Source organism: Anas acuta, chromosome 5 (assembly GCF_963932015.1).
Source record: "Anas acuta chromosome 5, bAnaAcu1.1, whole genome shotgun sequence".
In the NCBI taxonomy this organism is placed as follows: Eukaryota; Metazoa; Chordata; class Aves; order Anseriformes; family Anatidae; genus Anas; species Anas acuta.
The window spans coordinates 61,236,344-61,262,468 of NC_088983.1; the positions used below are offsets into that span (position 1 = coordinate 61,236,344).

Sequence of the window (26,125 nt, forward strand, 5' to 3'; positions counted from 1 at the left end):
AAAATGCTACAATATTGCACTGAGATTTCTATGCTGCCTTTTCCAAAGCCTGACTTCAAGGTGAATCTCCTCATTGGCTGGGCAGAGTCAAAAGAGTCCATGCTTGGTGACAGGACCAGGCTTTCAGGATGGTTCTTAGTGAGGTACCAAACTGACTGACCTTCTCTACATGTATATAAATATTTCTAATTCTTTTCTGATTTCAAGTTAGAGTGAAAAATCGATGATGAGCTGGTTTTGCCTTAATTCACTGTGAATTTCATAATATAATAACATCAGAAGAGTTTATGTACAGCTCTATAAGTGAAAGTAGAGCTCTGGGGTTGATGGAGTTCTTTCATCCTTTTCTTCATTACAGTGTAGAGAATGAACTTTGAATTTTATATTTTCATCACTTGTAGATTTGTGAGAAAAAAAAAAAAATCCCATTTTTTCCCTCATTCTTGCCACAATGTGATTTGGGGAAAAAAAAGACTTCATTTGGTTGTGTTGCTCCTTCTCCCTCTCTCTTTTTTTCTTTTTCTTTTCCTTTTTTCTTTTTTAAAAATATATATATATATTTTTTATTTTTTTATTATAGTGACTCAGATCAGCTAGTCAGTCTGAATATTTTTCCAGTGTCACAGCTTTCAGGCTGACAGTTATGTTCATATTAATGTGCTTCCCTCTGGCAAATAAAGGAAAGATCTGGAAAATAAAGTACTCAGAAATAAAATGTGTATCTGAGCAGCTGGTTTTATGGAGAATTATTAAAAAGAAAATGTTTAAAAAAAAATAATAGATTTCAAACATTCCAATCAACATTCATTGTAATCAAAATCATAGTTTGTTTTTTGTTTGTTTGTTTGTTTTTCTAACAGGTAGACCCAATGCCTATTGAAATCAAATGAAATAGTAAAAGCCATTTTTCCTCACCAACTGTTAATTGAAGAAAGATGATAAACTTATTCTTCCTTCTACACATATGCTAACACGTAAAAAGAGAGTGAACTAAGAGACACTGTATTCCCATTTATGTATTGCAAAGGTGAATTATCTGAGGTTTAATGAGATGCCTGGGAGTACACCTGTACACCAGGTGTGCCTGAGGACACATCACTGCAGTCCTGAGGTGTTTTGTATATCTGTTCTTCACACTTTCATACATAAATATGTATAAACATAGGTCTTGCTGAAGAAAAGAATAAGCCTGGAGTAATTAGAAAATACATAACATAACACAGCCCAGTTTTAGTTGCACTGTGACAAATTCTCTATGACTGTGATCAGAATATAGCCCAGCATATCCATCTAAGGGTGAAATACAAACAATACTGAAAGAGGCACTTCACACCACAAGCCTGCATGTGTCCTTACTTACAGCTTTCGTTTACATACACATCCTTCCCAATACTTTCTGCAGGGGGACTAAACCCAGCAACAGAACTGGAGGTAGACCTCTCCTGCTAGGAAACACCTCATATCACCCACAGGTAAATCCAGATAGAAAATATGAGACTCTGAAATTCTGGACTAACTTCTACTCAAGGGTTAAAGTCAGTAATAAAATTGCAATTACATGAATGATGAAATGATGACTGGCAGCCCAGTCCGAAAATCAAATGCAAGTATATATAAGGCTCCTGTAACTTTTAACAGTAAACTGAGACCTCTAGCAGCAATGAAGCTATGAAAAGAGATAACTTCCTAGAACAGATAGATACAACGTGGAATCAAGTTTTGTATGTTTTGTCAAGGGGCATGCCTGGGACTAAAGAGCATACCTGGTAAAGGAAAGAAAAGTAAAACTCTTTTAAGCCTAATAATCCTTTTTCTATTAAATATCACCTATTACTTAAGGCAGGATAGAAAATCAGTCTCCCTCTTTTGAAAAGTCACACACAGAGAAAACATTTTTTTTCCAACCTGCAAATAACAGACACACACACACACATTTTTATTTATATAAAGAAAACAGAATTTGCATAATATCTGTCAATTTTTAAGCATTTCTGCTATGTATAGAGGGAGGAGGGTCATGGAATCTGGTTCCTACTATCTCTACCTATCTTAAAGGCAGAAAAGAAAGGGCCCTGAGAAAGCAGAAAGCCAGTAATACTGGCCATTGAGTAAAACTCAAGTTCTGCAGTCCTATATTCCCGGTTTGACCTAAGAGGATAACTGGTCATGTAAGTCACAAAATACTGCAGCAGTTTTCCAGAAAATTACCTGGCCTCATTTAAATCACAAGAGAATCTAACAGGTAATTGTGCCTTTCTTTTTTGTGCTTTATGTTTTGTTTCTTCCTTTTATTTATTTATTTATTTACATTATTTTTAAAGTCACATTCTGAGAGAAAGAGTGTAACATCCTGGGAAAGTTTAGCAAATGTTACATTTCTTCCAAGATAGAAAGCACTAAACTCATATATACGTCTTTCTAATATATTGTACCAAAGATACACAATTCCTCAGGAAATCCTCTTGACTGAGGTAGAAAAAGAAACCTCTAAAAATTAGATTTGTTGTCTGTTAACACCATATTTTATATTCAATTTTCTTTTGTCACATTCCAAGAAAGCAATTATTTTTGCATGTACAGACACAATGCTCTTTCTGAAGGGTATGGTTTCATATTTTTGTCCAACCCTTTTGATTTATTGCCTCAGTGTCAAGCTAAGATGGCTGTGCCAGCATTCTGAGACTCAAAAAGGGTATTTGCTTGAGAGAATAGAAATGTTATTTAAAAGAAAACCTTTGGTTGCATTTATGCTTTGAGAAAAAAGATTTTAAAATCTTAGAAACCTATCGAAATTAAGTTTGCTAACAGATTTTGAATACAGTTTGTTTTCTAACAGACTCTGTCCAGTTATACGATTTACCTCATTAGCTTCTGAAGGGTGGCAACGCAGAGAAATCACCACTGCCGTCTGCAGATCAGTAATGGGTGAATCTAAATATAAGAAAAATATACAATAAAAAGAGATTATAATTTAGAAAAGCTTCTGACATATAAAAATTTCATCAAAAGTGATGGAAACTATCAAGTATTAGAGCCCACTGGAAGTTCTTTCTGTTCTAGCAGGAATACATTATAGAAGTGATATTGACAGGTGTTTGTAGAAATCTAAGAATATTTTTGCAACTCTAAAGCTTTTTTTTTTTTTTTTTTTTTTTAAGTCACCAACTGTTATTAATTTTTACTGAGACAGAATCACACTAGTTTTGCTATTGGAGTGCTAATCTGCTAACAAGCAAACAAGGTTCCCCTCATCAGTTCTGTTTGCTTACGATGTTTATACTTTTTGTTTGTAAACACAGCCATGTGAAAGGAATTTTCCCAAGCTCTGTGCTTAGCTTTTGAAGCCATAAAGAGCTGTTCTGTGAACACGCATGAAAACCTTTTTCTTCTGTTTCTATGGGACTAACATTTATTCATATTGGATACACTAAGAAATTTGAATGAAATATTTCTGTTTTCAGCTGAAGTCCTCTATTACTCTATGTAACAAATTTTCTGAACTAAAAAAAAGCATTAATAAAATAAGATGAATTATTGCAGACTGGCAAGTGCTCTTTAATTCTTCACAAAGGAGAATAACAGCTGTGAATATCAAGCAGAATTCACTCATCAAAAATGCCCCATAATTCACAGAGTTTGCAGTAAAAGGTGCAGAATGAAGGCTATGCTGGGAAGGGGGGAACACTGCTCGAACACTGACCAAATCCAAAAAATGTTTTAGCTTAATGCACCATCTTTCAGTTCTGTGTATGTTACCACTTTAACAAATTATTTTACATACGAATGGGTTTCATCAGTGAAGCACATGGTAAGTTACTGCATTTTAGATTCAATGTGTAAATAACACATCCGTGCACCACACACCCTAGCAATGTAGCCATGCTGAAAACACACAGGATTTGTATTCTTAACCCTGTGATTTGAGAACAATAACTGTTAATGTAACTGAGTTAACTGTATTGCTTTTAATTGAAGATAATCTTGATTACAGCCAAAGGGCACTATTAATACTCTGAAGAAATGACTAAGACTTTAGCATTTGAATATTGTAGAGAAAATAGAACTAATTAGCACTAATTTAATTCCAAGATTAAAGAATATTCATTTTTTAATTTTTAATTTAAGATAAACTATTTTACTCAGAACAAAGAAAGAATAATAAGTAATTTTTCCAACTGAAAGGCATTTTTTACTTTTGCATTATTTCATTAATATGGGAATATGGGAATCATGACCCCATTAAAGATCAAATAATAAGCATTTAATTATTGACAGCAAATAAATTTTTAATAAAGATACAAGGGTTTTGCTGTATAAAAGAAAGAAAACAAAGTACCTCTGACCCAGAAATTCATAGAGGATCTCACACCGCTATATAATCTATAACCTAATTTTAAAAGGATAGGTTCACAAAGGGACATGTCATTTTTCTTTCTTCTGTACCACAGAATGAGGCACTGTAAGTATAACGTCTGTGAAAATGCTCCCCAGAAGTACCCCAGTTCTATCTTAATCATGCACTTAAACTAAATAATACATTGAATATGTCATAACCAAGAGAACAGTCATGATAAAAAGTGATTTAACCCCTTTTTACTCTACAAAATAATACTTTCTTTTCTTTACCTTGGGACTAGTTGTCATTTATAATTTCTGACCATGGGAGACATAATGGATTTACAATGAAACCCTGATGCTTTTCCAAGTAACATGAAGATGCAGAAAATAAGCACCCATTACATTAGCAGACAAAAAGATGTTTTCACTGGAACTCTGAGTCTCATTCTGATGCTGGCAAATAAATGGACTGTTTGCAGGTTCTGAAAGCATAGTTTCTGGCTAATCACAATTCTTGAAGGTAAAAATAAAATGAACTTTTTCTGAACTTCTGATGCATCACATAGAAAAAGATTCAACATGACTTTTTACAGTTTGTATTCATATTCAGAAGGGGCTTATGTCCAAGAGGCCCAATATCTAATATTCAGGTTAGTTTCCTGAAGTGATAAAGATTATCTGTGTGACATAAAAAAACATGAAGGAATTGCAAAGTTATTACTGTAAGAAATTCTTCTCCTAACTCCCTACACAAATTACTTCTTTTGCCACCTGTAAGTGTCATCAGAAGGGGGTGGAAAAGGCCCAAAATGTAGAGTAGAAGAAAAAGAAGAGCTGTCAGAAGCCAAAATACTAAATTATGGAATCTACTTAGCCTTTTCATAGTTTAAATGGAATAACATATTCTTGACAGATAAGCAAATTTCAAAAGATTCTGTGTTGTGATTCAGTTAGAATAACCCACATAATAACTGAGTTTTGTGAATCTTTGAAAATGGGTTGAAGTTCTCCCTGCACTGCTTTTCTTCTGATTCCTCAGACTCTCAGAAGTATAAATACAACTAGGGAGAAATAAGAGTCACACAAACATTAAAAAAGTACCTCCTCAACAATTCAGTAAGTTAGTTCATAAAGCACAAGATCTGGGAATTTTCTTAGTTGTCCATCCCCAAAGTGCTGGTAGGAAACTGCCATAAGTCTCATGCATGTAGCAGTCATGGAAATATTCTTGATGTTTTTGTCTGGCACAGATATGAAGCAATATCCGTCATTCTGCCCATTCTTGGCAAAGCCAAAGACCAACCACAAAAAGGTATTTTTCATACAATGCATTTCTCATACAGTACAACTACACTTCTGCATGTACAGTGGTGAGGTTTACAGTAGCGAGGCCACGACACACAGGTTCTCATCCTGCCTGCTGACATAAACACAGAAATAGTGGTGCTAAAACATCCATGAGTAAAAGCAAACTTTTTGAAAGGAATATGACTCCTTGGGAAAATCGGACAGAAAAATGGAAATTGCTTAGCCTGAATCTCCCTATTGCAAAACTCTGTCAGTTCCTGTGAAACATCTGGTGAAGGCCACTGCTCAAGGACAGCTTAACTGCTACTCTATGACTTGAACAATTTAAAGACATTTTTTTTTAAGCAGGCTTTCCTAACCTCCTACGCTGGGCAAACTGCAATTCAGAAACATCTGCTTTATTGGGATCAAAATTAAGCCCCTAGTAACCACTTCTCAAAACCTTTTGCAATGCAAATTTTAAAACAGCATTGTTATTGTCTATTAATGTTGTAAAAATCTGTTCAATTCTCATGTTTCTTCTAATATAGTATCAATGTTAATAGTGCAAAAACATAGCACACGGTGCCTTTGGTCGCTTTGTCTTTCATGCTAGTGCAGTCTTTGTGCAACATGATTTTTGTGCAGACAGCTTCTCAGTTCATTTGCCAGGGCAAGCACAGTAACATTGGGATAGCACCTCTGGTGCTAAGGCTTCTAAGTATTATTAGTATTAAGATAAATCCTGGATCCAAAGCAGGGCAGCATAAAACCTACGAATTACTTCGGGCCACTTAAAGCAAATACTCAGGCAATCAAAAGAAGACCTAAGAAAATGTTCTAAGAGAAATCATGTAGCCTGTCTATGATATAGAGGCGGGAAAACAAGCAGATAAAGAGGTGGGAAAACAAGCATACTTATCAAGACTCTCCATGAACAACAAGTACCTTGTTTCCTGCACCATGTATACTGCCTTCAGGAGACACTGAGCCTACTAGCTTATATAAAGAGTAAAGTTTTACAGTAAATCAATTCAATATAGGTAGTTCAAAATACATATCACTTAAAATCTTTCTCTATATATGAACCAAGAGCCATTTGGGTGGCTTGTAGAGATAGCAAGCATCTTTGTGTACAAAGATGGTATCAAAGGGTCCAAGTTTCTTCTCAGGCTGTCACATAAGAGCCTTCTGAAAAAAGCATGAGAAAGTGAGATAATACAGCTGGGGAAAAGGAAAATCTCCCTACATGTACATGTGGAATACAACAAAAAAAAATGTAAGGAATATGTATGAATTGAACAGCCCACTATACACCAGAGGCACAGCTGCCAGAAGTCTCTCCAAAATGTGAAGTGGGTCCTGGCAAACACCAGAGAAGAAGTATTGTCAATATATACACTTCTAAGAGCCACAAGGTGGTGAAACATTTCACATCATGACCTAGGCACATTAAAATGCATAGGTTATGGGAATATGGCAGAGATAGCTTCTGTGTTTGATACTAAGCTAATAGCCTTATAAATGAAGGTACCAACCTGGAGAAAAGAATTCCAATTTTAGAAATAACCACTACAGATTTTTAACCACCAATGGGACATTTAAGATTGTTTTTCCCTTAAGGGTTGCGTACGCTCAAGTATACTGACCCAAGGCTAGTGTGAGTGCTAATCACGGGAGGACTTTGGTCTGCAATCTATCAGATATGCATTTACTTTAAGACTAAGGACAAGAGTAGCATCAGTCAGGTGTACAACTGTATAAATACTTTTGGAACCAGTCCAGGATTACTTTAGTCATGCCGATTTAGCACCAGTATGGTGTTAGAGACTGACTGACCTAAGCGTGAGATGTATTAATATGTTAATATATATGGGGTGGACTTATGCTCCCAAGAATGTGCTATGTCTGCACTGTCAGTGTGCTTGTCACTCGTTTAAAAAAATAAAAAATAAATAAAAATGAAAGAAAGGTCCATGTATAAAATATGATCTTGATAAGGTTAACAAGTAAAATAAGTATTTATGTGGGCATTTGACAAAAAAAAAAAAAAAAAAAAAAAAAAAAAAGTCAAATAAACAACATTAATTTCTTACAAGTAGGGCAAAATTAAGTGGGAAAAAAAAAAAAAAAAAAAAAAAAAAAAACGGTCCAAAAGGCCTCTTCCAAGTTTAAGCAAGATTTCTCCTCACAACTCTATATAGGCTCCCCTTTGACTCAATTTTTACTGCTGCATTAGCTTCTCTACACCAGTTACTGAATTAATTTTAAATACAAATGGGACCTTATTCTGCTCAGCTATGAAAGCTTCTCACAGTACAGGAGCCCATCTACAAAACATAGTAGGTAACTTTATTGCCGCAGCTTTTAGGCTAAACTCCCTCCAGCACAAATTCTGCTTACCAACAAGGACAAGGATGGTCCGTTTCTCAGAGACCCACCCTCACCTGCCACGTCCACATCACAGCTTTTCTGCATGAGCAGTACAGAACTGTCTGTTCAGTTCAGGCTCATCTGAATTTTCCAACTTGGACAATGGGGAAAAAGGTACCAAAGATGCAAGAAGTACAGTGTCCCACCTGCTCCTTCAACTAGCCTCTGACTCAGGCCAGACCCACATGCTTCCAGAGAAGCCTGGTTATGGATGTATATGACTCAAAAGGAAGTTTTTTTCCAATAGCTAGGTGAACTTCTAGTGTAAACAGAAATTTTGGAGGGGATATAACCTGCAGGTTTTAAATATTTCTCAAAATCAAGAGATCTTTTTTAAACAAAAGAAAACAAAAAACTTGCTAAATTCTGTAATTCAGTGGCACCTTTTAGCAATTCTGCCAGGGAACCGAGTGAAAGTAGTTATTTCTGTCAGTCTTGAGTTTGGCTTCTTTTCATTCAGTTATATATTTTCTTGTTTTAGTGTTAAGAGAAAGCATGAATAGAGTCCCTGATCTACCTTCTCTACACCAGTCATTATTTTTGATCCCTTTATCATATTTCTTCTTATTCCTTCTCAACTGAAATAAAAAGGCTTGGTATTTTCAATCTCTTTTCATATTATTCTTGTTTTCCCTTTCGACACCCTGTTTATTTCTTCTACTTCCTTTTGAAGCTACCATGCAAGTAGAACAGAATATTTATTTTAGAAAAAACAAACAAACCAGATTTTACTTGAAGGTATCAGACTAGGTTTTTTATTTATCTCCAACCCATTGTTTACACAATCTAATATGATATGCTGCCTGCTGATGAGCATCCTTCAACAACCCAGTGCCTTCTGACACTGCCCTTCAAGAAACTGTGTAAACCAACTTTTTATTGCACTCCAAGCCTGTTCTTTGTGTTGTTTTTGTTTTTTTTTGTTTTGTTTTGTTTTTTGTTGTTGTTGTTTTGTTTTGTTTTAATGATCACAGATCACAAAATAAAAGGTAACTAGAGCAAGAAAAAAGATTCACCAACATTTTTTGCAAACAATTGATTTTCACGTGTTAGCTTGGACTAGAGTTTGAAGCACAGATACCGACCTTTCATCATAGTCCTATGAATAAGTCCAGGTTTTTTATAAGTATGTTGGAGCTTCTGCAAGCATCAGCCATGACTAAACTTAGCTCTTTCAAGATGGCTGGCATCTAGTTGGGTCGGGGCAGAGTAGAAGACTCTCAGAAAGAGTTTTTTTCCGAAAACAAAAGAATGATTATTTGAGAATGCTAATCTAATAACAAGCTGCACCCCTTGCTTCTGCCTGATGGTTTAATTATTAGTAACTCACAGCAGTTCATTAGGGACCTATTGTGCTGCTGTTGGCAAAACAGAAATGTCACTGCATGTTAAATAATTAAAAGCATTAAAACAAACATTATATTTTGAGTCCTGGATTTATAAATTGCTGTTAAGCGTGCATCCCTTTAATCAATAACTACTTATCTATTTTGTTTTTGTGAATAATGTGTATAAACTCTCTCCTGCCATTCTAATTATGGTTTGATGTTTTCCCAATTTTTCTTATAGTAACTATAGGTATATATATATTTTACAAGAGAGTATAAAAGTGAGGAACAGCTTATGCATCCAAGAAGTTCTCCAGTAGTACTAGCCAATGCTTCCTCAAGGTAATTATTACATTTTTTCCATTTCTGGAGGGTCAAGTATTTCTAAGGGACCAAATCTTACATTCCTGATTCAGGTGAAATACCTGCCTGTGCCATGGTTTTGTCCTGCAGTACAAGAACTGGTTCAGAACCAATCCCGAATGAATTACAACCTTGTAAAATTCAGGGAGAAGCAGTGGTGAAAGGTTATTGAGTAGTGTTACTCTGCTTATGGGAAATAATGTGCTGGTCTCACCACACACAGTCCACAACATTTCTGAGAGAATTAACTTCTGCTTATTAGTAGTGAGGACTTTGGAGCTAAAATAAGATTGTGGATTCAGACCTTTTTCCCTAGTGCCCCATGTGTGACACCACATATCCTGTATTTTATCACCAACCGTTATGATTCTTTAGTCCTGGTACAACGAATAATCCATTTAGAATAATCCATTGTACAGGGAATAATCACAGGAGAGATCATTTTGTAACAGAATATCCTCTGTCTGATTTTTCATCCTTTTGTTACGGCAGTTGTATCAAGAAGTTTTGCTAGCCTCAGTCAGATGCAGACAGAGAGCATCATGAAAAATAAAAAGCAGAACACAGCTAACTTTTTGAAATAGTTACTGCTGACATGAAAGAAACACCAAGGAGAGAATAATGCCTCAGCTTCTGACTTTGTCACAATTTGGGAAAAACTTTCAGAACCACTGAGAGTCACTTTCACATTACAACTTCAAAACAGCTGGGAATGTGTGGGCTGGATTTTAAAAGGAATCAAGCAAATCAATCAGCACATACGCATTTATATTGCTGTTTTGCCAACACTCACATTTTAAAGCCAGAGTTGAAGCACCATCTACCCTTTTCCCTCACAACTGACTTCACGAATTAATCAAAGCCGGCAAAGTGCCACCATCCAACAGCTAATGCCAGTGCAGAATCATTATTCAAATCCTTCAAAACAAGATGCTTAAATTAGCCTGAGAAACATCTGCCTTACCTGTTGGGTCTTGTAGCTGTGCACAGACAGCCCTTATAATTCAGTTCCCTTTCAGCAGAGGGCAGGTTAACTGTGATAACAAAAGGCAGCTGTGATCACAGTGACATGCAGCATAAGCATGGGAAGAGAAAAAAGCATTTCAGAATCAAATATGAGGGCTAATAAGTGCCTGACCTGACTTGAACAGCTCTCTGTAGAAGAGTGTAGTGGCAGGGGGTAATGAAGAAAAACCCAACAGTATGTAAGGTCTATGGAAGAAAGTGCAGCCTCACTGCAGTTATTACACTAAGGACAAAGCAATTTAATACAGCAGAGGGATAAAATTTATTTATTTAATAATCTATTGCAAGCTAGTCTTCATAGCTACTTTTACACTTTGTGTTTCTTTGTTGTCCTCTGTTAGGTCCCTTACAACCACCGTCTCTGAATTCGTTTCCTGTTTAGCAGAACCTTCCCTTTACACCAAAGTGTAGTTGCAAGTGGCACAAATAGGTGAAGCTACTACAACAATAGAGCTACTGACCTTAGCTGACTACTGATTTCAGTGCCTTTCATTACACAAGAAACTCTCAGACTAATCAGCTTTGCATTGGCAGTACCTCCACCCCAGCTTGTAATACAATGGTTTTTATGTGTATTACAATCACAGCAAGTGTACACAGGAAGAAACATGTTTCATATTAAAAGGGAAAAACTCAAGTAAAGTCTAAAACCAAACGGCAATTTGGAACATTTCAAACATTTATTTTCCTCATGAGAGAAGACTGCAAGAAGCCAAAAAACCTACAGCCTAACATGCACTAAAGAGCCCATCAAACTTGAGATAGTCCTGGTGAAATGTATTTCAGCATCAGCTCTTACACGATCCTTAAAATGCGTAATTACAGCATAGGTCTTCAGCTATGGCAAAGTAAAAGAGTCATTGCTTATACCTGGTCTTCAACAGGCAACTAAAACTGTCAGATGTCTTCCTCTGTTTTACACAACAGTTCTGTGCATGATAAATGCATCTTGAATCACTTCGTCTTCAAGGCAAAGGCTGTTTTGTTGTTGTTGTTGTTGTTTGTTTGTTTGTTTTGTTTTCTGCTGTTTGTTTCCGTGTAGGTGCACCAGCACAGCAAAGAGACCTGAGACCTCCAAATTCTACCAGAAAACAAAGTACACGTTTCCAAAAACAAACAGTAAATGGAAAAGAAGAAACATCACAAGAAAGGCAAAATAAGCAAGTTCCCTCCTGCAGGACTCTAAATGAGTGCTGACAGTGGCTTATACAGGTGGGAGATGGGCAAAAAGGAGGAAGAAATTAGATTGAAACCATGTGTCAGCTCCCAAAAACCTCACCAAGCATTAGTTAAAACATTAGCAGAGAGCCAATTATGAAAAATATATATATATATTCATATTACATAGGCACTTCATCATTTCTTCAGCATCTTGAAGGCGTATGTTCTTCAGGGCTGGTGCAATCTGTGCATATTTGTAATCGGAATGAACTATTTTTAGAAGACGAACAGGATTGCTGCAGAGTAAACATTAGTTTGGGTCCAAAATCTAAGACAAAGCAATTCACTCACTGTTCACTTGACAGAACACCACAGTGCCAACAGGAGAAGCTTTTCCTCCTATTTTTCATGTGGGAGTTTTTGACTTTATTCATTTTTTTAGGCAACCATTGGCTCCAGTTGATAGTTCATTCCTTCCTCAACCTTTTCACTCCCTAGACTCAGTGACACTGTCTCCCTGGGTGCACATTATTCCCCACAAATTCCTCTGTTTGTCTTTTCAGATCATGCTGGATCCTTCAGCAAATTGGTTCTTTGCTTTTGGATATTTGCATTTTTCAACATATTTGGTTTGGTGCGAAAGAAGAAGGAGCGGTGGAGAAAAAAGAATCTGCTCAGAGACGGGAATATACCTCTCAGCACGAATAAAGCCAACTACAGATCCAGACACATTTTCAAAGTAATTTCCAATGAAAGTTAAGGAAAAATAGTATTTAGGGGATTTTACACATATATGTGCATGCATGTATGTGTGCACATTTATACACGCATATATAGCACAGTTACTAAGGCCAGAGAATGCAAAGTATAAAACTGTATTTTGTAATTCTTTCAGTTCTAAGGAGTGAAAAGGGCACTGCTCAGCTAACAGGTACCTTAGCTTGTCATATCACCTTAACAAAAAGCAGCCATGCAAATTTAAAAAATCACCTCACAGACAAGAGCAACTGCTAAAAAGAGCCTCTCATTTCTCTGATATTGATCCTTATGGACCATTGAAGTTCTAAATTATCTAGGAAAATATCTACAGCTCTTGTTTTATTATTTTTTGCCTATGTCACAGCCTTGGAAAACCAGACAGACTTACTGGCCCTGCCCACAAAGGGATGCTGAAGGTGAGTGGGGCAACAGTGCCAACCTGCTTGCAGACAATTTGTGACTATTCTAAAGACAGAAAAAGTCATCTGGATTTTTTTCATGAGCCAAAATAGAAGCTCTTCAGGCACTAATTGATAGATTGCAGATATTTTGGTGATAAGCTCCTGGATTCACAAAAGGACCTTCTTACATGAGTTGGGGTTTCTCAACCATGACCTCCTAGAATTGCCGGAATTTTACTATCTGTGGTAAACTGCATCCTAACATATGATGCAGTTACTTGTTACTCGAATTACATTCTTTCAAAACTAAGTTCCTGGTAACTCACGGTCACTTTGTTGTTGTTGTTTCCTTTGGGATACTTCCACACCCACTCTCCCTCCAGTATTTAACTTCCAGTGCTCATTTAATGGAAACAGTTTATGATAGTCTGTCTCTTCCTCTTTCTTCAAAGAGTATACAGTGTCATTTTGGAGTACAATGGTATTTCCTTAATATACACCGCTTTAAAGGTGGTAGTAATAGTAGTGTCTGGGATATAGAAGACAGCTCTGGACAGTAACGCGTTCTCAATTAAGGTGTTATTCTTATGTTAGCATATAGTTACTTCCCTTTAAAAATCTCACAAAAACCACCAACAGATTTAAAAGCTTTTTCTTTTTTTTTTTTTTCCCCCACTCTTTTTCTGGACTTAATTAAAATCATAGTTAAGATCCAGATAACAACAAAGCTAAAGACTTAAGAGCAAAGCCCATCGCTAAACATCTCTTTATGGGCAGGTAATCCAAGCTAGCAATATATTTAAGCAGTGAACAGCACTACAAATGAATGCAAGTCAACTACCATGTGAACAGAAAAAGAAGTCTGCAAGGTTATGCTAGATGTAAGCCTATTTTAAAACCACTTCAACCTTCTGGCTTTTCTCTGCACCAGAAATTCTGGCTCTAGTCTTCAGCTTCCAACATTCTTGCTCTATTTTAAACAGCTAGGCACAACTAGTCAAGCCTTTGAGAGGCAAAGTGGAATATGCAACTCCATTTAGCATTAATGGGAGCTGTGTGTTCATACAGCTACACATGCTGCTAAAAATGTGCTTCTTGGCCCACAACTTAAAAAAAAAAAAAAAAAAAAAAAAAAAAGTAAAGGGAAAAAGGCTCACATTTCAGATATTTTCACAGAGCACAAAAGAAGACTATTACAGTGCAGTTGTTAAAGGTAGTATAAACTTCTACATAAAAGCAAATCAGGCCTGCAGTAAAAGATTTGAACACCAAATAACATTGATGTGTCAAGTCTCTTACACTGATGTATAAAATGAGTCAGGGCATTTGCATGGATAGAATATTGTGGACATAACTCAGCTAAATCTTGAAAGTTGCTACCAGCAATTATTTCCAAAAGTTTCCTGCTCTGCATCATCTAAAGCAAGAGTATCACTCTAAAGAGAGAATCTGAAAACATCTGTTTTTGTTAATTTGGCCTTAAGTGTTAAATTTGCTGTTGCCATCTTGAGCTATGTCAAGACTGTTTAAATAAAAGCTGTGACTTGCTAAATCCTGTCCCTAGCTAATTAAAACCATGATTTTGAAGTATGTTGCTTAATACATTCCCTTTACACACTGTTCACTGTTTACAGACATACTAAAAAGTTGCACAATCTTCAAGGTTGCAAATACAATGGAAAAAGAGAGGAGAATGTGAATTTGAGAGAACCCTTGGAGTACCTAAATAAATAAATAAATAAATATGTTGTAATGCTGTACTCCTGTGATTAAAGGGAAGAGGGACATTATAAAAATGCAGAAAATCCCTTGGTTTTCAAAGAGATGTATTTTTAAATGGATAGCGCTTCCTCATAAACATAAATCAGACAAATGCAGGTTATCATCTGAGGGAGATGGCTTATGATAAATTGTTTCCACTGTCCGAATATTGACAAAAAACAACATTTAGAATTAATAACTAAACTGTAAAACCTATTTCAGGAGGAATTCAAAGCACTTATTAAGCACATAGCAGCTTCTTAATCTTGCAAATCTTTTATTTAATTACAGTTTGAGATAACCCAGGAACAGCTCTATGGCTGTGTGCTCCCTTCCATCTCAGATGTATCCATTGTCACCCAGCTGTTTCAGTTACGGGCTGGTTGCATCGGGAACTGCCTTTTATACAGGTAGCAAAACATTTTCCTTATACAGTCAAAAGGAGTTCACCATCATTAACACAACCGGAGTTAAGAATATCAGTTGAGGGATTCCTGCACAGAAACCTCACACACGAGCAACCTCCGATCACTGGTTAAGTTTAAATCTGGAGCCAAACGTCATCATTCTGGTTCCTCTCTGTCCATCAGTCAGCTTTCTCATGCAGCTGTAGCAAATTACAGCTGCAAAAGCATTATCTATCAGTTATTGAAGAATGGCTAATGATTGCACATCACAGTAAAGCTCTTTAAGTCGGAAGAGATAAAAACATATTCTGGCTGCTGTCAGAGTACGCAGCTTTTTGACAGTAACCACATATAACATGCAGATATACGTGCAGAAGGAAAGAAATATATTGGGTTACACCCACATGAGCCAGGAACCTCTTAACGTTAAAATTTTTCACCTCCCTGGAGGCAATGAATTCTTGGCTCATCCAAAATATTTGAGACAATTATCTGTCACAATCCATGTCCCTGAAGCTTTTTCCATAGCAAGAAGCAGCTTGTGCAACCAAGCAGCATTCTACTTCTGTAGCAGATATTAGTCATAGTCGTAAAAGGACTACTTCCTCACATCCTAGGGAAAATGTAGCAGTGCTGTAACTTAGCAATATTTACAAAAGGGCTAGTGATCTCTATCAATTCTCCACCACTTTTTCTCTCTTTCTCTTTTCCTCTCTTTTTTTTTTTTTTTTTTTTTCTATGCTCCCCTAGTTATTTGTAGACTGCAACGTTCAAAGGCAAGGATGGGTTTTTACTTTGAAGATAGCCTAAGTGCACAAGGACTTCACCACAGTCTCAGCTGTAAAATATGTAAGTAGCAGTAACATTGCTGAGAGCAGTCAAGAAGGGGAAGAAGAGCAGGACTCCAAACTGTAACCTGAAGATCAACAGAATATTTCTCCATCCTGAAGAGGATATCAGGAAGCTCACTGCTTCCACTGAATGGATACAGAGATTGCAGGGACATAGACTTCACTGCCAAACATCCTTAAAAGAAATGCATTAACTGGGGACCAGCCATCCCGCGGTACCCTGACATGAAGACCACCGTGTCCCTTTCACCACAAAGTGAGTCCAGGCAAGGGAAAAGTCAGTCTGAACACGTGCAAGGAGAAATGTGACAACACAGGAGAGGCTCCTGATGTCCCAGTTCAAGTTTCAGCTGAGACCTGACAGATCTCAAGGCATTTTCTGCTTGCATTTTGGTTTTCTACAGTCTAGGCAAGGAAAAGTCTACTCAGGAAAAGTACAAGGGAAATGAGATATTCCAGGGGGAAAAGAATAGAAAAGTTCTGAAAAAAACTTTTTTTTTTTTTTTTTGAGGAAGTAGAAAAGACTTTGTAAACTTAGAAAAAAATCTCATTTACATAAGACCTGAATTCATTCTGAACTTAATGGAATTACTTCAGTTTCCCATTTGTGTGATCAAGAGTAGGATATGAAGCTCACTGCAGACTAACTAGATTTCTGAGCTTACTCTCAGCCTGAAACCCCCACGCATTAGTGTGATACGCAGACACTTTAACACAAAATCTGTTCTTATCTTTTTCAATACGGTACCACGTCTATTATATTCTACAACTTCATTAGCAGGAATAAATTCAATCAATATTTCAGCAAAGAATGAAAGCCGATTGTGCTTCTTATTCATGATCTCCTAAGGAACTCAGTACTATATCAATGACAGCCTCACACAGCATTAGTAAGAAGTGTCTGAAGTAATTATTTGCAGACATACTGGACAATTTTGTGTAATTTTTAATGAGGAAATTCCTGAGACAGTGATCCATTTAAGAGTAAAAGTATCACAGTACTTTTACATGTACTGTATTTCTTCGGCTGAATTCAGCCGCAGTGTGTCAATGTATATATCCACTGACACTAGCAGAGTTGTGTCCACTTGCAAAAGGGTTAAACTGGAGCCCGTGTAACCCTGATAAGTTAAACATTGCTAAAGTCAGGTTGCTCATAAGGGGAAGAACACAGCCCTTTACTAAGACATAGATCTTCTGTAGTTTATTTATCATTAACAGAAAGTGTTTTATAGCACTGCATAGAGGTTGCCATAAAACAACGTTTTAAGGCTCTCTCAACCATATTTCAGCCATAAATGTCCTATAGACATAGCAAGTAAAACTACTGAGGTTCAATATTATCATCTTTATTACAGATGACCTCACTATTGTGTTCTCTATAAAGAAAAAATATTAAACCATTAACATAGTCTGAATCCTAAATTAATACAGGTTTACTACTCATATCTAGATCTAAATGGCCTTACTTGCAGAGTAATTATTTTCCTACAAAAATTTTGTTGACAGCCCCATTAATGGTGATCAGACCAGAATAAATGTTACCTCTTCTACTAAAAATGTGACTTCTGTGGCAGAGTGTACCATATATTAGTACGCATCCATCAGCGATTCAGTTTTCGGTGAAGTTTTATAATGAATGACATATTAAAAGACAAGGCACAAATTTATGAAAATTCGGTCATTTACTATGTGTTACAATGCTTAAATAGCTGACACAGCTATACTGTTTAATCCAGATATTTCTATTCCCCTTATACACTTCTCCTCACTATTTTTCAATATGGTTCCATAAAGCAAAGATATTATTACAAGCTGTATTATTGCAGCTCATAAAGATTTTTATAAAAATCCAAAGGAGACAGTAGAAAAAATAACATTACTTATTGTTTCATTATTTTTTAAAATAAGATGCACATGTTTGATGCTAAAATATGTTTCTGCTTAATTGCAGCTCTGTGCAGCCTATTTCTGAAAAACGCCAAAGCAATTTCTAATGCCTTCCCTCAGAGTAAGAGCAAGTGTTCTCACTTTTGAGCCTCTTCCATTGCATTATTCTGTGGAACTTCACAGAATTTGTCTAACTCATTCAGATGTTCTCAGATAAACAATACCTGATTTATGAAGACAGTCAGTTTTACTTGAACACAGATTTAAATCACTAACCAGCCTTTCCTATAGTGAAAATAATCCTGTCTGCAAAAGTCATACTTCAGTACAAAGCAGAGTTGCTTTGAAAATGGTTCCCATCATACTCAAAGAACACTTTGCCCATTATGAATAAAAATGATTGCATCAGATTGGGCGGGTGAGGTGGGGTGGGAAGGCTGTAACATTTTTTTTAACGATTTGGAAAAAATAAAATTAAAATTAAAAAGAAGCCTTCTTACCAATTTCAATTCCCTCTTCCCAACCCCAGAAGGTAAACACAGATTTTTTTTTCTTCTAGATTTAACTCTAAAGTACTGCTGGAGATAGGACAATTAGTGTGGTTGCACCAAAACAGAACTGTGAGCACTGGTCTACAATAGCAACGTGTCCCCATAAATTTTGCCAATAAACTTCCAGGAATTTGCCTAAAAACTAGAACGTTCCTAAATCTTACTGCTTTAATAGGCCCCAGCTTCTTCTTTCCTTTTCCTTTGGCTGTTACTGTTTCTCAAAAGGATAACACAGAAACCAATTACAGAAAGTTACATTCTTAGGGTTTTAAGAATGAAAGAGGGCCTAGAGAGATATGCAAGCTTTGTCAACAGTGTGTTCTTATTATTCACCTTGATACAGCTTTTGTACATTGTGCTCATCATAGTTCAATAGTACCTGACAAAACTAATGCTAGTTTTCATCCAACACCAGCTTGTGATGTTAAATAAGAAGCTGTGTGCGTGAACGTGCTTTTAAGCACTACAGTGCACCAAAGAATGAGCTGTTTTCAGCTAACATTGAGCCACTAATGATTTTAATGAGAGTGCCTTCTGGATTCATATTTTTTTCATAAAATACATCACACTAAAACAAAATCAATGAGAAACATTAATTAGGGCCTTTTTAGACGCCTTCTGTGGTGTTGTTTTTCTTTTGAGAAGCACCAGATGAAGAATGCTGTGCTTTATTTAAGCTAAGTTGTTTGACATTTAGATGAGAGAAAAAAGAGAAAAATACTAACAAACACAGGAACAATTTTTGACAGCTCTTTGTCATGCAAGAGAGAAAAAAGGGGACCGACTGTGAGATACTACTTTGAAGCCCTGGAAATTTGTAATGAAAAATTTAAGATACAAGAGAGGAAGAAAGATGAGCTATTCATTTGGTTCTGCATATATTAACACTTGTAATTCAAACTAAAGGTTTGCTATGTGTTTTCATAATTTTGACTCTAATAAATATCTTGGAGAATTGCTTTGATATTCTAAGATCATGCGTGTAGCTTGCATCCATTAAGAAAAATGGGGAACAATCATCATCAGCCCTCTTGGCGCTAATGAGAAGGTCATTGCTCTTTAATTATCATAGACATGAAACTGAAATATTTCAAAGGGTTTGTGGAATACAGTGGCTATAGGCAAAGCTGTGTATCTGTTTATAAGTCTGTCTGTCACAGAGCAAACCAAGTAGGATGTGTATCTTCCATTCTGTAGCCTCTCTGCTTTTGTGTATATTTAATTTTCAAGTTTGTATCGCGGTTTCTTGCACATTGGATTAATCTGGGAAATTTAGACCAGCTATTAGCAGGGGCTGAGTAGGAGGGAGGAGGGCACGGAGAGGAGGAGAAAAAGGGGTAGAGATGTGAGAATAGTAAAATGTTCCTCATCAGGAGGCATTGTGAAATAAGTACTAGTGTGTTGTGTGACCTTATTTCCCACAGTAGGGGTGTTATGAAGAAATAGAAACGATGAGGTGTTGCAGGAAAATATTAGCAAATTAAAAATCTGTGTTTGGCATTGGTTGTGATCTCACTCATATTTCCACCCTGCAAAGGAAGTGGCTACATGGGGAACAGACACAGTCGAAGCAACAGATAGAGCTGAAGCAAAGCAGGGGGTGGAATCAAATGTAAAAGTGAGGTTTTTTCCTTGCTGAAATTCCCCAAACCAATCTCTCTGTACTCTAGTACAGAAGAAAAATAAGTAATTCCCCTCACACCTAGTATGTTGACACTAAGTATATTTGGGGATTATATTGGTTAAATAGCAAAATTTTGAATTGCAGTAGAATTGCACAGACAATTTTAACTTTAGGAATAGGTGACCATCCTTGTCTTTCATGCAAGTGAAAGACGAGCAGAAAGAGAAACTTCCTCTCTGAAGAAGAGAGAGAGCAAAAATCCAACCTTTGCATACTATGTCCATTTTGTTTGGATTACTACTACTGAACAGCTAACTTCTTTCCTTGTACACATTTCTTTTTCCTTTGGGGGTAGTTACATTCACAAAGAGATGGAAGGAGAGACAAAAAAATTAAAACCAAAATAAAAATAAAAAGGAAGCATTGAAAATGTCAGCAGTCAGCCCTAAATTCAAGCAAAAATAGTTTCTAAATCTCAAATTAACAAATATTTCTCAAATTTTAGAAAACTTTTATTTGCCAGATATGGAAGATTGATACCGAAATTTCAATATAAATTGGCTTATAGAACTGTCATTCCCTTTGAAATTTTCATTACTGAGACATGCTGTTAACTTTTCAATGAAGTAATGCAATGGCAAATCTTTATGACATGAAAAGCTCACCTCTATCCATCAACCCTCATCTGAGAAGCCAGCTTAGGTGGAGTTACATTAGGTAAGGAGGGAGAAATGTTGACCTTTCTGTGAAAATAGAAATTAGCTTTCTTTCCCTTGTTCAGACATCAGGCCAGAAAATATTCAAGAAATTACAAAATTTCTTTTGTAAATTTTGTGATTTTTTTTTTTTTTTTGTCCATTATAACTCTTTACATACAACAAGGGCAGACAAAAGCTTTAGTCCAAAAGGACAATGTAAAGCTCAACTCCTTTTGGACAGTAAAGCCAGAACAGACCAGTGTTTGCACAGATCTCATTTGTTCAACTGGCAAGGCAAACCAAAAGAACTGGATGCTGGTAGATAACCCTGAAACCAGGCAAAGTGCCCTTATCCTCAAAGAAGGCAAGTCTCCAGCTAAGTGATTCTGATAAAAAAATAAAAAAAATAATAATAAAAAAAAAACAATTGGCCTTTTAAATACCAATATAGACATTTTCAGAAGAGTTTTCCCTTGAGATGTACATATATAATGTGGTACAAAAAGATCAGACTGCCATTGTCAAAGAACTACTTGGATAATCATTTTCAGGTTGACTAAAGTGTTATGTTAGAAGAGAGTGAGATCCCTAAATGTATCCCCATCAGAGGGACTCAAAGGAAACTGTGTGCTAACGACAGTCTTGTTCATGAAGAAAGAGGTCCATTGGTTGGATTTCAGAAGTTGATATTCCTGAGAAATAACCATGCCCAAAATTCCATATGAGAAAGGCCAAACTAGGTAGAGAGAAACACCACACACAGGGGCTTTAGTTGTTCTCTTCCTTCTGTATGCATGAGAAAATTTGCAAGCATGTACAGAGAAGGCAGACAGGAGGCTTGAATCTTCGTTCTAAATATATTAGAGGTGGAAAAAAAGATTTTCTAAAATTCTAAAGAAGTTCAAAAGCAAATTATTTAGTTCTTTTGGTCCTTGTGCTCTCTCTTTTTGCTCAACCTTCAGAAAAAATGGTGCTCTGCAGGTTCTAGCTGCTGTTACTGAACAGATGAGAAGCAAAGTAAATGCTTATAGCTGAGTTGGGGCCATTTTATCTCTGAATAAATTAGAGCAAATAGCACTAGGGAACAATTTTCCTATTTCTAAGTATTAGCCTGCTGGAAATACTTACCATGTTCCTAAATACTTGTCTTTCACAGTATCTTAGAAGCACAAAAACAAGGTGCAACTTGCATTCCTTTTATTTGTCTCTAGCTTTTTGCAGCTCAATATCCAGAAATATAAATGACTTTCTACTTATATAGCTAATTTATTCAAATCATTCCTAATTATACCGCCCTCTTTCTTTAATTTGACTACCCTTTGCTTGTACCTTTAGCATCTTAAATCCTTCTGCCATATGTTTTTCTTGATCATTATGATATCAAGTGAATTAAATTAGTGCTGAAGCTGATCCTTGTGGTACTTCATTTTTCTCCTTGTGCCTGAACTGACTTAACTCACATGTACCTCCTTGCCTTTGCTATCAAAACAATGTTTCAAAACTACCAGTTCAGGTAGTACACTGCCCTGCATGATGTTTGCAAACCTTGCCTGTAAATAGGAAAGGCTTTCATGAAGCATTGTATTAAAATATTCTAAAAGAAAATGAAAGCAGAAGAAATCTCAAAATGTTACAGGACAAAAAACAAACAAACAAAGCAAGATCAAACCAAGAGCAAGTTGAAAGCAGTATCTACAATTGAAAAAGAATAATCTACCTTCTAAGTATTTTCTTTCCTTTGTCAACTCCCCAGTTCACTGTGATTAACAGCACCAAGGACACAAATCTGCCACTGATGGAATGGGAAGGGGGCTGTTCAGTCAGTATCCCTTGCTCCCACAAGAACCAAGTACCTCAATAGACAGGATGTTCATCGAATGCATGGAGTGCTCCCAAAAATAAGCTAGTAGATGAAGAAAACAACTGAATAAAACTCACAGGTACATAGGAACTAAAACTGTCTGGAAGCACACAGAACTGAACAGAAAAGGTCATTTTCAGGAGTTACAGGGCTCTGCTTAAATGTACCTGAAAACCCAAACTATGAGATCTCCTCCACCCTCTGGCAACAGCTTTGTGTTGAAGGCAGAGGCTGTTCTGTAGCTACCCACTCCCAGGGTTCACTGGAGCCTGAACTAGACAAACGTGCTAGTTAAAAAATTCAAACTCTCTTATGGTATCATGAAAAAAACCTACACACACATATTTAGAAATAGAAACACTTGTTAAAGCTCATGAAAATAAGACTGCCGGACCTGTAAGGCAATGGAAAACCTGAGCATGAGGCAATGAATTCCTAGACCAACAGGGGCCTAAGGGGCACAACCCCGCACCTATTAATTTCATGCCATTGGCTTCAATAGGGCCATATCCAATAATGACGAGCGATACTCCTGGTGCGGTTGTTTTTATGTCGTGTTAATACAGTGTTAAGCCAGTTGTTTAAAACTGCTTTGCAGTAATTAAGTAATGGCAGTTACTGTTACATGTGTTTATTAGTAAAAAATAGTAAAGAACTGTTGCTGTAAAAAATAGTAAAGAACTGTTCTTTATATGTGGCCTTAGGGACTCTAGCTTTTGTACTCCCCAAAGCGCCCTCTCATTACTGAACTAAACGTGCCAATAAAATACCGCAGGGGATAAAGGAGTTGATATTGTTTTTCAGTGGGGATGGGAGTTGAGCTGAACCTGAACATCACCAGAACGTCAGCTGCTGACTTCTTAGAAGGGAAGCTGCCATGCAGGGAAGGCTTTCTGTGCCACTCTCAATGCAGCATCACCAGGACATGAGAGGTGTGTGGGTGGGTGAGTCTGATGCTGCAGTTTTCCTACTGCGTTGTTCCTCTGCAAGAATAACAACAGGGCTGAAGTCAGCAGTAGCTGTTCAAATGAAATGTCAGATATCTGTACCGCAAAAAACATGGAGGGTTTTTAAGGCAATACTCATATAGGTATTACAGATTTCATGACTGAAAGAAAATATGCTGGCTCCCAGTAAGGTCAAGGGAGTTTTGCCATTAGCTTCTGTGAACTTGGAATTTTACCACTGATATTGCTTCTTTCTTGTTACCAAAACCAGACGTGAAACAGAAATGATCAGTATAACAAAACCAAAACCACTAATTAGGCCTAATTTCCCATTGCCATATACTTTAGGTACTCCTTAGCAGGAGTGTGAGATTGGCAATGCTTAAAAGCATTGCATTCATTCATCTGACATTTGTTCACGTGACAGGGAAAATATGGAGAAACTGTCTTGGAATGGAACGATGGCCATTAGAGGCATATCTAATGAAGACTGCATCACAGAAACAAAGACACCTTGCACCCCCAAAACGCTAACAACATGCTATGAAACATCCAAGGATCTAAAGAGCAAGGAACTCCTTTTTTTCACTCAAGAAAAGAAGTTCACTCCTCCTATTTGCTGGCTTCTTCTAAATACTTAGCAATAAAAAGTGGAATTCTATCCCAGACAGATTAAGATATCCCAGCCTACAATTAAGATAACATGATCCATATAATCACCTTGTGCCAAGGGAATATTCTTTAAACTTATGTTTATATTCCAAATCTCGTTATGGTTTTCATACACATCTTTATCATGCACTTCAGTTTTGACGTATCTTGCCATAAAGGAGAACTTTAGCAAGTTCTGCAGAAAAGTCTGGCAAAGAATAGGTAAGCCTAAAGGTAGCATTTCCAACAAGCTGAGTAGCACACAATAGTTAGCATACTCGAACATAAGATGATTTCTCAGGTCAAAATTTGCTTTGCACCCATCACTGCTCCAAATACTAGCCACAGCATCTTAAAGACAACTTTGTCATTAATTTTAGTTCCCACACTGCCAATAAGTAAGTCCTATGCACATCTAACTTTAAAAATTTAGGCAGCAATAGTCTTAAAGAAGATTCTTGTTAAACTGTTTTCTTTCTCCTCAACTCCTTATTTGAAGCATATTTTTAATTATGCATCATTGCCCACACATAAATTCATTTATGTATATTAATTTTTGCTCCACTTAGCAGAGTGGTCACTTAATTAAATGTCTTCAGTTGTTTTAATGAAAAGAAAAAAAAAACAGCTTAAACAGAATGTTGTAACACTATACATTTAAACATACTATTTGTTGCCTTTATTTCAGTCCATTTGTAACACTGATACTAGGACATTTGTGGAACCAATATTAAAAAGTAATATACTTTTCTAAAGCCCTTAGACTGTTTAGCAGATTTTTAAATTGAAATCAAAATTATACAGATTTTTCATTCTGATAATTTTACCAATTCACTAATTCTTTAATCTTTACAGGTCATTGAACAGCTTCACATTAATGAGATGTAGTTAAGAACAAATTTTACAGTTTTTCTTTTTTCTCTCCTTTTTTTTTTTTTTTTGAAAAATGTTGCATATCATTTGCAAATTAGAAAGAACTTGTTCCATTTATGGTACATTTATTTAAAATAATCGAATGCATGAGAGCCAGCTGAACACTGTGTGCAATGACGCTTTAAAACAAATTACCATTTATTTATAAGGAAGAAATAGACTTTTAAAAAGCACACAGACCGCATTTCATTATTAATGGTGTTCTCCATGCAAAACTGATTTCTTTCAATAAGATACAGAAACAAGAGAAAACTCAAATAAAAGGAAAAAAGCCTATCCTGGGGACAGGCATATTTTGCATATTAGAAATTCATAAAACACAGACAAAAACCGATGGCACCTGAAGAGCATGTACCAGGAATTTCGGTGGCAGCTTCTCTGCAGCTGCTAGACAGTCTCAAACTACACAGTACTGTAGATACCATGTTTAAAAGGAAGTCAAATTACTCAACATAGGCATGTAAAAACTTCCCTTTCTTCCAGTATGTATAATGTATTCAAGAAACATTTCTACCATCAGATGTCTGAAAGAACTGATATTTCTAAATTATTGTAGATTGCAATTTCACACTGTGGAAACAGTGAAAGGTAATTACTTTGGCTTAAGTACATTAAATTACTATTATTCTTTACCAGATACTACTAAATTGAACAGACTGCTTATCTTTCTAAATGGCAAGTTAGCCACCTACAGCTTCTCAGACCAGGCTCTGTGTGTAGAAGTATGTATACACCACTCATGAAAGTCAACACTCCTTCCTGTCCAACAGGTCGATTGTTATTCAATGAAGAAAAATTGGTTTGCTGAACTACAGCTACATGTCTGAGCTGTATATCGTGACCTCTGTTCAAGCA

At 36.4% G+C, this 26,125-nt stretch overlaps 1 long non-coding RNA gene across 6 annotated transcripts in view; it reads right to left on the reverse strand.

Annotated features, from left to right (window-relative positions):
- Window positions 1–26,125, reverse strand: part of LOC137857950 (uncharacterized) — a 368,377-nt gene that overhangs the window by 307,363 nt on the left and 34,889 nt on the right. For all 6 annotated transcript variants that reach the window (XR_011097417.1, XR_011097414.1, XR_011097413.1 and 3 more), the window contains exon 3: window positions 2,861–2,931. This is a non-coding gene — a long non-coding RNA (uncharacterized lncRNA). The remainder of the gene's footprint in view (window positions 1–2,860; window positions 2,932–26,125) is intronic.